This window comes from Pteronotus mesoamericanus, unplaced genomic scaffold (genome assembly GCF_021234165.1).
Source record: "Pteronotus mesoamericanus isolate MK-2021 breed Mesoamerican mustached bat unplaced genomic scaffold, CSHL_Meso_final scaffold_232, whole genome shotgun sequence".
Classification (NCBI taxonomy): Eukaryota; Metazoa; Chordata; class Mammalia; order Chiroptera; family Mormoopidae; genus Pteronotus; species Pteronotus mesoamericanus.
The window spans coordinates 6,339,354-6,352,342 of NW_026555311.1; the positions used below are offsets into that span (position 1 = coordinate 6,339,354).

Below are 12,989 nucleotides of genomic sequence, written 5' to 3' on the forward strand. Positions count from 1 at the left end.
GCTCCAGAGAATGACAGTTTTACAATTTATTTTATACATTTAGAATTAAGGAAGGAATATAAAAGAGACTACATGAATGTGGGAGAAAGCCGGGCAGGGAAATCTCTATGATTGGATTACTGAACAGTTAACAAGATTATGTGCTCTCTTGAAGGTGGTTTACATTTCTACGGGGGTCAGATGTGTTAAAACTAGATGCACAAAAACAATAGGCAGAGCTTGATTAAGATTAAGATAAACCTTTTACTAAAGAAGTTATATGCCTGGGGTATGCTACTCACCATGACCTTCCCAGTCTGGAATTTATGATCAGATCACTGGACTTGTCAGGTTTATTACAGAGACTCTTTTTTCATCCATACCTCTAAAATCTACCTCAAGTCTGTCTGTTTCTCTTATTCTCTACCTTTACCCTCTTAGTCCAATAACCATCTAACTAATCTCCTTGCTTCCATGCTTGCCCTCTCACAAGTCATTCTCTACAAAATAGTCGGAAATTTTTTGAAATGCATTTCAGATCATGCCCCACCTCTGTCATTTTCTAGCAAACAAAATCCAAATTCCCTTACGTGATGTGATTTGATCTTGTCAAACAAGCTTCATCCATTTGGTTGCATTTTATGAGGTGTAGAGGTGTAGATCTTTTTATCTTTTCATGTAGATCCTTTTACTCTTCAATCTTGCTGACAATAGAATACGACTTGGTCTATTTAAGAACTAGTTTAGTACAATGAGAGAAAGTACATATTCCTTTCCTTGAATCGGAACTGGCCTGTGACCTCTTCGGCCAATAGAGCATGACAGTTCTAGCACTGGCCTTTGAGAGGACTGGCAGCTTCTGTCTTGTTGTACTGGAGTCATGTAAGAAGTCTGACTAATCTGAAGTTTTCCTGCTGTGAGGAAGCCCAAGCTAAAAATGTTGAAATAGTATGTCTGCAGAGAGAGAAGTTCCTGGACAGACCCTGGCTGTTTGAGATATCCCATCTTAGATCTCAGACACTGAGGACCAGAGACCGTCTGTCCCATCTGTGTCTGTTCAAATTCTTGGAAACATGAAATATAGTTGTTTTAAGCCACAAGTGTTGAGATTATTTGTTATACAAGAATATGAACCTGGAACATACGGGAAGTAATTTGAGACCTTAAGTATATTGAAATATCTTCATTCTATTTATTAGTTACACAATAGTTTGGCTGGGTATAGAATTCTTGGTTGGAAGAACTTCCTTCAGAACTTTAAATGTATTTGTATTGCCTTCTGACTCAAGTGCTGCTGTTGAGAAGTTTGATGCCATTCTGATTCACATATCCTTGTATGTGTTCTGCTTCTTTTCCCCTTCTGAGGAAGTTTTAGGTTTTCTTCTCTGATCCCATCGTTCTTAAACATCATGATAATATGTTTTGTTGTGGGTCTTAGGTTTCAGCTTCTTCTAACTTCATTAAATTCACCTCATCCATGTAGTTTTCACAATTTTTATTGTTCTGCTTCTCTACTGCCACTAGTTTTAATAGGTTTATGCCTTTCTAAACCATGCACTGTACTATTAATGGGATTTTGGGAAATAATGGCTATAATAAGCTATACAGGTTTTCTGAACTTCTGTTTTGTAACTCCCTTTTTACAATTATTATTTTTTTCAAAATATCTTGCTCACAGAATTGTGAACTCCATGACAGTTGGGATCATTCCCTCCTGTTCAGTACTTATTCTCATTTCTTAGTACAGTGCCTGGCACATAGTTGTCATTTAATAATCATCTTTTGAATGGATGAATAAAGAAATGCCTGAGGCAGGGGGCAAGAAAGGTGGCAGGGGCAGACATATCAAAAGCAAACATCATAATCTGCATCATCATTTTGTCTAAACTAATGATTTTTAAACAAGGGTAATTTTGTCCTCTACAAAATATTTGGCAATACCTGCAGGCATTTTTGATGATCACACCTGGGAAGGGAGAAGGTCACTACTGGTATCTAGTGAGTAGTGGCCAGGAATGCTGCTAAACATCCTACAATGAATAACATACCTGCCTACAACCAAGGATTATCAAGTTTAAAATATCAATAAGGCTGAGGTTGAGAAACCCTCATATAGATCAAGCTCAGATTCAACTAATATGTATAGACTGGTCTCTTATATATGCACCCCATTTTCAAAATCCCACACACAGGTGTCAAAACTTTCAGCTGACTGCCCTCTTCAGTGTATAGGCTCAGTGAAGTCCTAAATTTGGATGTCCTACGGCTCACCCCTATATAGCAGCCTTTTCTTTTTCTTTTTTTGTATTTAACATAGTAACTTATTTTTTTGGAAGCTGGGATTAGTGAATAAAGAATGGAATAGGAAAGAAATTCATAGAATCCCCACTAATTCATTATTTTTTTTCCAACATGCAATGGGAAGTAGATTTAATGGTGTCTTGCTGAATTTTTTTCTCAGCTGATCCCATTTTTTCAGAGGAAAGTGCCTACCAGGCTTTTCACAAGAACCAAATAGTGTAATTACAGCACTCTAGTGCTAGAAGAGGCCTCATTTTAAGATAAAGTAATTGAGTCCCACATAGCTAGCTCAATACAGAACTAAAATAAGAATGTAGGTCTGTCCTAAAAGGTAGCTATATTCTGTTGTAGCATGTTCTTTGAATTAAAAGTAATCAAAACAAAAAAAAGATATCATTTTACTACACAGATTCACTTTCAACACCACAATAAATAAAATGCTTACTCTCATCTACTTTCATCAAAACTGAAATCACCTGGGGTAATCATTCCATGTCATCCAACCATGCCAAATGCTACACTACAGACACAGTTGATTATGACCTTGCAGACAAAGCATGGATTTGTAGTTATATGTTGTGACATGCAGCCTATTCAGGAGCCTTGCATAAGCTACATTTTGATGACAGCTATATTTGCAGAGTGAATTCAGTCAAGCTAAATTCTGCTATTAGTCATGGTTGGTTATTTAATGCTCTATCATTCCTGAGCTCCACCTCTCTCTTCCAACCCCACCATTGAAGCCCAAACTAAGGTTGGCACAAAGTTGACTCTGTGCTTTCTCCTCTGCAGTCTTTGTTCTACTAATGATGTGTGATATATTTAAAGAAGTTAACCATTTTACTGTTGTTACTCTCTTTGTAGGAACCAGACAGTGGCTCTCTTCTTTATTTTCTTCTCCCAAATTTCTGAAAGTCAGTAACACTACAAAGTTTCTTCAGATAAAAGAAAGCCTTGAACCAAATCCGTGGAGTTTGCCTGCTTCCCCCTTCACAGCTCTGCGGAATGAGAGTTCAGTCATTCCTTTCTTTTCCCACCTGGCCTACAGGTGCCCTGTTCCTCCCGGGCCTGCAGTACTTCTCTAAGTCTTAATGTTTAATGACACCTCTGGGCTAGGATTTAACAGAAGTCACCCAACCTTCTCAACAGGCCACAGATGAGAGTGGATAAAAACATCATAATCTCTGACCAGGGCATAGATTTAAATCTCCTTTCATCCCCAAGGAGAATCTGGATACCAGCTACTTCTCTATCAATCCCCAATTAACACTTCCCTCATCTGTATTTATGTTCATTTTTAGTATTATTTATATGCATGACTTTTCTCCATTAAACTGTACTTCCTTGAGAGTAGAGCCCTATCTTTTTAAAAATATTTATATTGATAATATACTGCCTCATCCCCCATGACTCCTCCCAACTGTGTGATTTGGTCTTAATGAGTTTAGGGTGATAGGTGAAGCTATAACTGACATGCTCCATGCCATAGTCTTTATTTACCTGGTGGCTTCCCTATTTAGGCAACTAGACCAGAAGACAGCCATTTCTCTAGGAGTTGTTAGCAATTGAATCATTAGGGAAAAAATTGCAAATTATTGGCTTTTAATATCAAAATCTTTGTCCCGAATGATGGGAAACAATGTAAAGGGTAAGCAGTAGGTAAAATCCGTTTTTCTCCTGTTGCTCAGCCTCTTCACCAGCAGCTAAGTATGGCTCAAGAGCATGGGAAGAATCAAAGAGCTTCAGAAATCGGTCTGTCTCTGGGCCCTGCCTCCTGCCCCAACCCTGAGAGCTTCAGGGTGTCCCTGATTTGAGTTCACCTGGGCTTTGCTGGACACATCTGGAATTCATCTATGTCCTAGAGAAACACATCGGAGATGTTTGTGACGGGTAGAAGGAGCAGGGTGAGTGACAAAAACAGTCCAAGGTCCTTTGGGAACCCTAGGACTGGAGATGACTGAACTTTCTGTGCTTCCACAAGAAAAGTTGCAGGGGTGTTCAACGTTTTGGCGTCTCTGGGCTTCACTGGGAGAAAAAGATGTGTCTTGGGCCACACATTAAATACACTGTGACATGTAACCACAAAGAAAACTCCATGGTGTTTTAAGTACATTTACGATTTTGTGTTGGTCCCCATTCACAGCCATCCTGGTCCACATGCGGCCTGCGGGCTGCAGGTTGGACACCCCTGTGACCTAGAAGTTAGGGAGAGAGGGAGAGATAAGAAAAGGAGTGAGAAGAGAGGAGGAAAGGGACGGGGAGAGAAAAAGAGGGAGGAAAAAAGGAAATGAGAGAGGAAGGCAGCTAGAGGGAGTGGGGAAAGAGAAAGAGGGTCGGAAAGAAAGGATTATGCTTTCTGCCTTCTCTGCCTCTCTAGCTGGAGATGAGATTTTTCTGTGCACCTGCAAACGGTCCTCTGAGAGATAGATATTAGGTCAAAACTTTTTTGTTTTTTAATTTTACTATGGTAAGAACATGTAATATGAGATCTATAGTTTTAATAGATTTTTAAGTGTACAATACAAGAGTGTCATCTATAGGCAGATCTCCAGAACTTATTCATCTTGCATAACCGATACCTTATACCTATTGACTAGCCACTCCTTGTTTTGCGGGTCTAGAACAGTTGCTTATTAGCAATTTCGTATCATTTAGCCTAATACAGCTGGCAGGACCACACTATGACTAGTCACCCAAAGACATTTTTAAAATCGCTTTTTAGAGAGAGAGGAATGAAGAGAGAGAGAAATATCAGTGTGAGAGAAACATTGATTGCCTTCCTTTAAGCACTCTGATCTGGGATTGAACCCATAACCTGGGTAATGTGCCCTGACAGGGGATCCAGCCCACAGCCTTTTGATGTACAGGACAATGCTCCAACCCACTGAGCCACTCAGTCAGGGCCATGTGACTTTTGAGAATACAGGACCCTTCCTTCCTCCTTTAAAGAAATTAAAAATTATAGTGTATGATCATGTTGGAATAAAGGCAAATATATTAATATTATATATTAAAATATGTTCTTCAACTTAAAAAATTCATTGTATTCTTCTCGTTTCTAAAGAAATAAAACATTTTGTGGGCCCCTAAGAGTGGCTTGTTCCCTGGGCACTGTGCCCGCTGCGCCTGCTGGGAACGTTGGCCCGGAGGACAGGACACAGAGGGGTTGGGCGCCTGGGGCTCCACCCTTCTCCCAGCAGGGGGTCCACCCTCCCTTTCTCTCTGGATTGTGTAGATTCCTTTCTTCTTGGGAGGCCTGGGCTTCTCTTGCCTTGGCCTTTTACAGGTGAATAAATCCCTCTAATCTCCAATCCCTGTCAAAAGTCCTGCTTATGTAATTAGTAAGGCTGTTTCCTTTTCACCTGGGAACTCATTGCAAATGCAAGGTTTTGTGCTGCTATGCAAATGAGCCTGGCTACACACTATAATATTAAAGACAAACAAACAAACAAAATCCCCACAGCATCGCCCCCACCATCTGGATACCGAGTTCCTGACCGCCATCCACGTTATCCCTGGTGACCAGGGAAGTGAGCTAACAACTGATCTTGGTAGCGGGTACATTTAGGCATTGGCAAGGTTTCAGACCTCCCCGCCCCTTTCCCCCTCCACTAATTGCCCTTCTAAGATTGTGGCAGAAAACACACTGGCTCCTGCTTTGAAGACCACAGGGGCCTGAGTGAGTGAATGGCATTTTATTACTCTGCCCTTTAGAAATTAGCCTCCCGTACTGTCAGGCCCACCACGGAATTTTCCCCCACTTCTTCTTCAGATGTCAACCACCCAAATTTCAAATAACACTGCAGAATGGTGCCACCGGCTGATTTGACTGCATGTGGTACAGAGCTGCCTCTGGGCAGCCTGGGGGCCAAGGCGCTGTGGCGAGGAGGAAGTGGGGATTAACAGAACATTTGGAAGATTTTAGTTCAAAGATTCATCCATTAATTGGTTACTTTTGGTAAAACACACACACACACACACACACACACACACACACACACACCCACCCACCCACTCACACACCCACCCACCCACTCACCCCCCTAGTTTTATGAGAATTGCTCTTAAGTTGATGTGGGTAGAGGTTTGACCCAACTGAGTAATTCTTAGTGTTGGAAGCACAACAGCCAGTCTCCTAATTCCTACCCTACATAGCATGCCTATATTTTTAAATTAGAGCAAATTAAATTTGATTTTGTTTCAATAGTTGTTTTGACAATTTAAAGATACCTTTTAACACTATTTGCAGCACTGCAGACCTTTTCAAAACTAAGATTGGAATTAACTTTTGTAGCTATTCATCCTATCATTGAGTTAAGAACATAGGTCTTTTGCCCTGGCTGGGTAGCTCAGTTGGTTAGGGCATTGTCCCCCATACGCCAAGGTTGTGAGTTCCATTCCCAGTCAGGGCACATAGAAGAAACAGTCAATGAATGCATAAGTAAGTGGAAGATCAAACTGATGTTTCCCTCTCTCTCCCTCTCCCTTCCTTTAAAATCCGCTAAAATCAGTTAAAAAAACACACACACACGAGTCTTCGCATTTTCAACTTAACAGTTGAATTTGAAACCATATGGAAGCTTCAAGTTAATTAAACATTTCAAGAATTATTATAGACTATCCTTGACAGTAAAGCTATGCTGAATGCAGTATTTCCTTGATGATTATGAAAACATTTTCTGATAGCAAAATTATGAAAATCAGATTTCATTGTGATATTAATGTGAGGAATTTTTAGGTCAATGGAGACATCTGGAGGCAGAATTTTAGAGATAAAATAGACCTATGTTTCACTCCAGAAACTAACTAAAACACTTGGTCATTATGTACATATATATTGTTGAATGAGATAATGTGTATCAATGAACTACACACCACGTTGGCATATGGTATATTTTTAGAGAGTAGAATTTGAATATTATTTTCTCCTTGGGGATTAACTTCCTAGGAGTGTTTTTCTATATGCTTCTCTATCAGTCTCACTCATTCAGCAATACTTATTAAGCACATACTATTATATTTCCTTTCTTTTTAAGCCAAACCTTTATTCACATTTTATCGGCCCTGAAATTGTGGTAAGTTTTAACATTGACGGCAGCTTACATTACTGTCAGCCAGAGCAATCATGTCCCACCTGGCTGTCATTCCCAGTGGCACAGTTGGAAAACTGAGCCTCTTCATGTTCCTGTCAATTGATTTTTTTAAGGACCATTTGCAGAAGGCACATGAGCTATGGTCTTTTGAAGTCTAACACTTGGTAAGACCAGCAAGGCACTAGTCCTCAAACTTGCAAAATGGCGGGTCTCAATGGCTTGGAAGAAAATCCCAGAGATAACATGGAGCACTCTTTTAAGAAATGGGCATCACCCCCACCCAGATGGAACACGTGACACTGTGGGAAAAGTCGCAGACACTGACCACTCTGAATTGCAAAGGTAATTCAGCAGCGTTAGATCTTGAATATGAAGAAATTTAAGAACCTGAACTGATTTAGTTTGCTTCTATTTTCCTTTTTATGTATGTGTGAGAGAGATATGATGAATATTACTATATAATTCTCATACTAAGTAGAAAAATGTCTAAATAATAAGAAAGCATGATGTCATGGTTTCAATAAACATGATGCTACAATTTTTTAGAGGCTTTTTTCTTGTTTCTTAATGGTATATAAAATAGTGATACATTTCATCATCAATGGTGCCTTCAGATTAATGGATTCTGAGTACCTGCTAGACCCTGTACTAAGCTTTGCAGATACAATTAATTAAGTAGACATTTATTGACTGCCTACTGTGTGCCCCAAACTTGCTATGTGCTGTTTCAAACTCCTAAGGAAGTTTTCCTGGATCCAAAGAAAGACATTATACAATGTTTCCAGAGAAGGAATAAATACTCTAGTGGGGGGAAATGTATAATATATTATGAAGTGTATCACAAAGAGTTAAACACCAGTGTCTAAAACACAATCCCTGTTCTGAAGGAATTTACAACCTAGTGTCAAAGTTTGAAGGAAGTTTCAAAATGGTGAGTAAATGCCATGAACTCCTGAAGGGTCTGGAAGAACTCAAGGGCGCATGAGGATTAGCCAGCTGAAGAGCCAAGAAGAGTATTCCGAACAGGATTGTTAGGTTTAAAAGCCAACTAAGAGGGAGGCTGGTGAATTCTTCCAACCATAAGGAGTTCAAAAGGCAGAGCTTGCAGAACAAGGGCCAAGAGCCGAGCTTGGAAAGTAGGCAGGGCCTGGAAGATCTTGCAGGCGAGGGTGTCTTTTTGTCTTTATCTCAAGAGTTATGGAGTTTTACTCACGGTATAGGCATGTTAAAATTTGTATTTTAGAAATATCACTCTTGCTTGAATGTGGAGAATGATTTTCTCTCTTCCCCTCCCCTGCAAGCGAAGAAGGCAATTGTTGCAAGAATTTAGACAGTTGATGATGGTAGCCATATTAAGTTGCTCAATTTTCCCAACTCGACTGGATCTTTATCCCACTTGTGTGTGGGCTTTAAAATAAAATGTTGACTTCGGTAACCTATGAACTCTGCCCAAGGGGTGCCCTGTGACAGAGACTACAATCATTTTTAAGTGAAGTCCTGTCAAGTTATTTGACTAGATAAGCATGTTGATAAACCCACTGAACCAATGAGCCACTGATCAATAAAAAATGCCATCTCAATTACATGAAAAAGTAAAAAATCAAAGTGCGTGGTTGCTCTCCTGAGCTTCTGTGAGACTGAAGAATTTCCATCTGAGATTTATCAAAGGGTCTTGAAAGCCAAAGAATGGTTTAGATAAAACTCAATTGATTTTGTGTTTCTGCCAGAACTCAGCTTTCTACAGGTCACAGCCTGTCAGGTGTAAAAAAAAGATGAAAAATCATAATTTTACCAGGGCTTCCTTTCATGATTTAGAAGGGAGAGGGCCCCAGCGAGTGCAGGACTGATAAATGCTGGCACTGTGTCTGTTTCAGTAGATGTAAATGAAAATGCCAAAAGGCTCAAATTCAAAGGGAGGATTCTGTACCTGAGAAATGTCATTTTTCCAAAGAAGTCCCACTTCTTTGGAAAAGCACCAGGCTACACGGTTTCTTTAGCATGGTCGGCCAGGAAGACAAGTGTTCCAGTGCATTCTTGCCTCCCCCTGATAGCAGCAACACCACCGCGCTTTCTTCTCTGGAGCCCGCGGAAGGCTTGGAGACCGAGCCACTGGGCTGTTTCCTGAGCCACCCTGGAAGGCTCTGGACCCAGGGAGAGTGCTGACAGCTGTTCCTCAGAGATGCATGCCTTTCTGAAAGTAGTGGCATTTTCTAAGCAACCTCTTGCAAGGGAATAAGAACGGGCTAACGAAGTCATCTCTAGACATTTTATCCTCATTTGCTTTTGTATTTCTGGGTGTGCATGGATTTATCCCTGCAGGAAACCATTTAAAGAATGTAGATAATACCTACCAGTGTTGTGAGTCACCCTGTCAAGAGAGTAATGTACAATCCCGCATCCTTGTAAGTTATTTATCATACCCCGAGGCTTGATGGAATACAGTTTCCTTGATGAAGAGATAAAAAGGAGCAACATAAAAGCAAGGTAAAAGAATACTTCATTAAAACTGAATCTACCTTCTGGTCTTGTTTTTTTCCTTTTTTTAAAATTAGTATTACTAAAATTTGTCATCACAGAATTTACTTTGTAGAAACTGTTTTCAGAAAATGAAGAGAACAGTGAGGAAGGGAATAAGGTTGGAAAGGGACAGAAATACAGAGAGATGGAGAAAAGCTGAGAGAGAAAGAAAGAGAAGAAGGAAGGAAGGAAGGAAGGAAGGAAGGAAGGAAGGAAGGAAGGAAGGAAGGAGACGGGAGGGAAGGAAAGAAAGAAAGAAAGAAAGAAAGAAAGAAAGAAAGAAAGAAAGAAAGAAAGAAAGAAAGAAAGAAAGAAAGAAAGAAAGAAAGAAAGAAAGAAAGAAAGAAAGAAAGAAAGAAAGAAAGAAAGAAAGAAAGAAAGAAAGAAAGAAAGAAAGAAAGAAAGAAAGAAAGAAAGAAAGAAAGAAAGAAAAGGAGACAGAAAGAAAGGGAGACAGAAAGGAAGGGAGACAGAAAGGGAGAACAGGAGAAAGGGAGACAGAAAGAAAGAAAAAGGGTGGGTGGGTAGAGAGAAACTAAAGAAACTGACTTCTGTAGAACTGGAATACGGAAAACACCATTAAAGAGAACAATCTCCCAAGAATGGAAATGAACAGCTCTGAAAAAGCAATAGCTTTTTGCTGTTGAAATCAGTGGGAGGACTTTGCAGAAAAACATCCCCTCCCCCCACCACACTCCCAAGGCCAGGCTGTAAAATGAGATTGTAGACAACAGGATTAGTCAGCAGGAGCACTGAATTCTAACTTGAACAAACCAGTACTTCCACCTGAAATCCTGGGGGCTGAAGCACAGGCTTCTGAGGGCTTTAACAGCCCTTGGATTCTCTATCTCTCAAGGTGGGTCATGTAGCCACTGAGAGGTAATGGGCTTGGGGCCAAGAAGGGGTGAAGAAGTGAGAAAAATAATGTTTTATTCTTTGTTGATATTTATTTCAAATTCTAGTTTGTTCACCCTTCCTCTCTCGTTGCTTTACTAGACTAGAACCTCAGGAGTAAATAAACCTCAGGAAGAAGAACAGCTGCTTTTCAGGACAATATTAAGGGTAAGCAAAATAGAGAAATGCAAGAAATAAACGTTTAATCTTGTAGTACTGTTTCTGTTTAAAAGGACTTAAATTTGAACTTTATAAATAATATATGAGTACAATTTTTTGTAAAAGGTGAAAATATTACATATGAGGCTAAAGTCCCCTTTCACCATTATTCTTAATCCCAAGTCTCCCTCAGCCTCTCCCAATTTATCATGTTTACTTTACAGATCTTCTTCTAGGTAGAAACTATACAGTATAGTTTTGTGTGTGTGTGTGTGTGTTTTTAATATAAATAATATGGGTTTATAATATTTTTTATTAAATTCAACTTGTAAGAATCTGTGTAAGTTTAAGGTATATAGCATATTACTTTGATATTTGTTACAAGTTTGCATCCTTAAACTCCATTACTCTTTTTTTTTCCAGAGATTTCATTTATTTATTTTTAGAGAGGGGGAAGGGAGGAGAAAGAGAGAGAGGGAGAGAAACATCATTGTGCAAGAGAAACATCGATGGGTTGCCTCTCACTTGCCCCCAACAGGGGACCTGGCCAGCAATCTAAGCATGTGCCCTGATCAGAATCGGAGCAGCAACCTTTTGGTGTGCGGAACGACGCCCACCCCACTGAGACACATCGGTCAGGACAATACCATCACTCTTATCCCCTCCCCAGTACTTCCCCTCCCCTGGTAACCACCATTTTATTTTGCTTTTTACAGATTTAACTTTTTTTGGATTCCACCTATGCAATATCATACAGTACTTGTCTTTCTCTGTCTGACTTACCTTGTTTAGCGTAATGTGGTCTAGGATTATTAAGGTGTTACAAATGAAAGAATATCCTCCTTTTCCCATGGCTAAATAGTATTCCACTGTTTGTATGCACCACATCTTTTTTTATCCATTCATCTATTAATGGCCATTTGTGTTGTTTCCATTTTGTGACTATTGTGAATAATTGGGCAATAAACATGGGGGTGTGCATATCACACAGAAATCCTGTTTTTATTTCCTTTGAGTGTAAATCCAGAGTGGAATTGCTGGATCCTATGGTAGATCTATTTTTAATTTTTTGAGGAAACTCTTTATAGCTTTCCACAGTGCTTGGACAAATTTACATTTCCATCAATAATGTATAAAATTCAGTATAAGTTTTTTATATTGCCATGACTTAGATGTGTGTCCCTATTACTTAAGCTCCGTCTCATTCTTTTAAACTGTTTTGTAGTATTGTGTGTCATAGACAGTCATAATTTATTTAGTCATTCACCTATTATTTACAATTATGTGGCCTTGAGGTTGTTGTTTGTTTTTAACTCCTGAAAATACATGCTGCAAAGACCATCCTTATGCATGTCTCCTTGTTTATGCACCAATGTGGTTATTTGCTGCTCTAAGAAATAATTTGGTTTCTAGTCTTTGGGACTCTAGGTCTTACAAGGGCAACTTGAATTCAGCTACACGGTATAGAGGGTCTGAAAAATTGCCTCAAAATTGGAGGGAAGGGAAGAGTTACATTTTAATCTTAGCAAAACATTAGCCCACTTCCCAGGTACCTAAAACGACTATTAGTTTTCCAGTCTCAATGATTAACTATCAGTTAAGAACATAATGTATGGCATCACCCCCCTCCCCTGCCCCGCAAATACTGTGATATCCTTTCTTTCTTTTGTAGCTTGCATGTTATATATACATTTCAGGGATAAAAAAATGGTAGCCATTTCATATTTATATGAAAACATGTGTAAACCAAGACTTTCATCTTTATACAAAGAGCCACTCTGTAACATTTTTTTAAAAACTAAATGACTACAATGAGTGCATGAGATGGGAAAGAGAGAAAAAGGAATGCTGTCAAAATTGGAAAGCATAGTCCGTATACAGTCATCGCATAGTCTATACTGGCAGCGTCAGGATCAATCCAGTCGCAAATCCTTTGAGCAGCTGTTTGCATGCCATCCCCTAATGAAGCTCTTTGAGTGCTCTGTTATTAATGTGATGAAGCAGGAAAAGGAATAAAGAGAGACAATGGGCTAAAGGAGATACATC

General features: G+C 39.5%; 1 long non-coding RNA gene across 2 annotated transcripts; it reads left to right on the forward strand.

Moving 5' to 3' along the window:
- The first annotated feature begins 10,634 nt into the window (after positions 1 to 10,634).
- LOC129085420 (uncharacterized) lies at positions 10,635 to 11,520 on the forward strand. Of its 2 annotated transcripts, none has more exons than XR_008530692.1 (3): positions 10,635 to 10,746; positions 10,887 to 10,952; positions 11,482 to 11,520. It is a non-coding gene; the product is annotated as an uncharacterized LOC129085420 (long non-coding RNA). The 2 variants fall into 2 exon arrangements; XR_008530693.1 differs by lacking the exon at positions 11,482 to 11,520 and adding an exon at positions 11,367 to 11,413.
- The last annotated feature ends 1,469 nt before the right edge of the window (positions 11,521 to 12,989 follow it).